This window comes from Octopus bimaculoides, chromosome 5 (assembly GCF_001194135.2).
Source record: "Octopus bimaculoides isolate UCB-OBI-ISO-001 chromosome 5, ASM119413v2, whole genome shotgun sequence".
Lineage (NCBI taxonomy): Eukaryota > Metazoa > Mollusca > Cephalopoda > Octopoda > Octopodidae > Octopus > Octopus bimaculoides.
In genome coordinates this window covers 61,407,976-61,411,553 of record NC_068985.1, presented here as the reverse complement: position 1 = coordinate 61,411,553, position 3,578 = coordinate 61,407,976, and the positions used below count along the sequence as shown (strand labels likewise).

Genomic DNA, 3,578 nt, shown 5'->3' with positions numbered 1-3,578 from the left:
TATATATATATATATATATATTTATATACATACATACATACATACATACATACATATCATCATTGTTGTCATCATTTAACATCTGTTTTCTATGTTGGCATGGGTTGGATGGTTTAACAGGAAACTTTGAGCTGCAGGGCTGAACCAGACTCTAGTGTCAGCTTCCTAATACCAACTATTTTACTTTATAGTGTTTACTGACTGGATGCTTATTTTTTGTGCTACTGACACTTATGACGTCACTAAATGACCTGCAAGATGGAAAAAGAATGGAAAAGGCAAAAAGTCCCAATGTCTGGTGGAGGATGTGGCTTTAATCCAGGTGCTGAGTGGCTGAAATGTGACAGAAACAGCATAGATGTCTTGCTATAGAGAAGATACATGACTACCCCACATTATGTGAGGATGAGCTATAATCATTGGGAAGAAAATGAAGAAAATAAAGATGGTAGTGATGGAATACCAGATGTTGAGCACTTCACCTACATGAGAAATGTCGTTGCTAATAACACAACCTGTGAAAAGGACATTGACAATTGTTTTGTCAAAGCCAACATCTGGACAGCTGCAGAAGTCTGTATAACAGAAACATGCACTGTGCCTGTCCACCAGGAACAAAGTTTACAAGGCGGTTGTCATCACTATTTTCCTTTATGGGTGAGAAGTCTGGGTGCTTTTACAAGAAGCAGGTCAAGCTGCTGGAATGCTTCCACCAGAGATATGTCTTTGCTCCATCATGGACATCTCATGGAAGAAACACATCACCAACAATGAAATCCTCCTGCAGGTAATACCCAAGTATTCAAACCATACTGCTGCTCAGATAGCTCAGATGGACAGGCCATGTCTGTCACATTTCACACATGGACAAATTCAGAATGCTGAAGGCTATATTCTATAGTGAGCTTAGCTATTTTATAGCGAACTTCCACTGGAAGTCTCTCAAAGACCAGCTGAAATACCATATAATGAAGATGGTAAATGAGGGAAATGTGTAAATGATATATACTTTGAAATGAAATGAACTGGTAAACGACAATTTATTCTCCATTATAAAATACAATGATTGCCATACATGAAATAAAATAACATAACAGGTTACAACAAAGATGTGTGAGAAACTTTGTAGTCAGGCTGGACTGTTGATCTAATAGACATAGATGACATACTGTTCAGTGTTGTGTACAGGTGGCCATTGGTCTGTTGTTCATGTGATGTTCATACAGGAATAATGTAGGCAGGCTTCTGGTAGAGATGAAAGCGTAGACTGCCTGGTGTCAGATACATCATTGCTAGAAATGAGTTGTGTGTAGTCAGTGGCATGTGTCAAAGACCTAGAGCAGTTGAGAACTGTCATTCTTATAGAGATCAACAGGCTCCCAAGAACTGGTGATTAATTTCCCACATAAGGAAAAATGAACTGTTGCACCAACACATATTGGATGGCTGGAAACTGACCAATACAAACAGCAATTTCAGTTAATGCTTGAACAAAATATAATAGAAATATGTTACAAAAACAAAATAGAAACTACACGTGGAAATGTAAGGGGAAAGTAAGAACAAAAATAAGCGAAAATGCACATTGGAAATCAAAAAAAGTAAAGGCTTTTTATGAAAAGTAACGATAGATATATACAATTAGATGAACTGAGGCAGGAATAAAAGTAATAAAACTCATTATTGTGAATCTCTTTAACAATTCAAAATAATGAGTTTTATTACTTTTATTCCTGCCTCAGTTCATCTAATTGTATATATCTATCGTTACTTTTCATAAAAAGCCTTTACTTTTTTTGATTTCCAATGTGCATTTTCGCTTATTTTTCTTTTTACTTTCCCCCTATATATATATATATATATATACACACACACACACAAAATATTTCCTGTCACATTCCTTATCAGCTACTTATCAATGTCAAAGCTGTATACTCTACCAAAATGTCCAGTTTATGTCTAGTTGACATTTATTTGATGATGATGTATGTGAAGTTTCTTTCACATTAGATGTAATCCTGCTTTCTTTTCCCAATTCTTTCAGGTATTTTAACAAACACCCAATGTATGGACATATTCACACATCTTTAGTACACCAGTATATACTGTACCAACTTTGTTTATTCTTATTGGCTGAATATAATCAGCAGAGGAGCAAAGAATTTCTATTTAAAGCCATTATTAAGAGGAAAAGTGAAATGTATAGAATGAACTTAAGCCTGATTTAACATAAGACCTGTAACTCAACTTGTTTCTCTGAATTTCTTTACACAAGTCATGATTTTATGGCTGTATAAGCAGATGGACCACTTTAATAATAGCTCCGCTTTGTAAAGTTCTTCTCATTATTTGTATAAATACAAACAGATACATGCATTCATGTAAATGGCAGACATATACATATACATAAATTCACATAGATACACATAGACACACACAGATTCAGAGAGATTTACTCACACACACACACAAATTTGTACTGACCTTAAATTATATTCTAAATGGATAAGAAATCACCCAAAAGTTGTTTTACTACTGTTGGTGGTGGTGCTGCTGCTGCTGTTACTTTTGCTGCTGCTGTTACTTTTGCTGCTGCTGCTGCTGCTACTACTACTACTACTACTACTACTACTACTACTACTACAACTACTACCACAACCATCAGCACCACCACTACCACCACCACCAACAACAACAACAACATAACTATTACTACTACCTCCAGCACCACCCCACCACACCTCCACCACTACCACCAGTTCTGAAGGAGTGAGTCATTACCTGTGCTAAGATAACTTACATGATAGTTCGCCTCATATTTACACTGACTTGACAAAAAGAAATGAAGATGAAGAGATCTCCAGTAAATGGAAGAGGTTATAGTATTGTGAGTATGGAATGTGATATCTGGTGAGAAGGCAAAGGGATAGGTGGGTTCTTGTGGGAATGTTATAGTGTAGGGGTATGTTATGTAATTTTTGCTGAGAAGGTATAAGGGGTAAGTGATTATGCAGGGTGGGAGGTTTCTTGTATAAGGGGTAGGTAGTTTTTGGTAGGAAGTAGGTATATATTTTCTTGTGACTCAGTGTAGACACCTTAGTTGACTCACTAAAGACTCTTTAATTGACTCACTAGTGACTCCTTAGTTTACTCAGTAAAAATTATCATGTTGTTTTAGCAGACTCTCTTATCAACTCAGTACTGACTCCTTAGTTGACTCATCAGAGACTCCCTTTTTAATTCAGTAGAGACTTCATTGTTGACTCAGTAGAGACTCAGTAAGATACTTAAAGCAATACTGTGTTACAGCCAAAGTCAACCAATTCACAGATGACAACAGATATTCAAACAATGGTGTTGATGATTCCCTTTCAAAAATTAAATTTAGCTGCAAAAACAGTTGGAAATGAAGATAAAAACATCATTCATATCTATAGATTTAAAGTAGACTTCAATGTTCATATTTCATGCCCTGATAAACGGTGTGTGTGCATGCATGTATACATGCATGTGTGGTGTGTGCTTTATAATTTTCTTATGATTACCTTTTAGTTAAAGCTAAAATATTTCATGCTCTG

The 3,578-nt window shown here is 35.8% G+C and overlaps 1 long non-coding RNA gene across 2 annotated transcripts; it reads right to left on the bottom strand.

Moving 5' to 3' along the window:
- Positions 1 to 1,021: 1,021 nt before the first annotated feature.
- LOC128247801 (uncharacterized) lies at positions 1,022 to 2,607 on the bottom strand. Of its 2 annotated transcripts, none has more exons than XR_008264106.1 (2): positions 2,485 to 2,607; positions 1,022 to 1,485 (listed from the first exon to the last, which is right to left on the bottom strand). It is a non-coding gene; the product is annotated as an uncharacterized LOC128247801 (long non-coding RNA). The 2 variants fall into 2 exon arrangements; XR_008264105.1 differs by having other exon boundaries at positions 1,022 to 1,453.
- Positions 2,608 to 3,578: the final 971 nt, after the last annotated feature.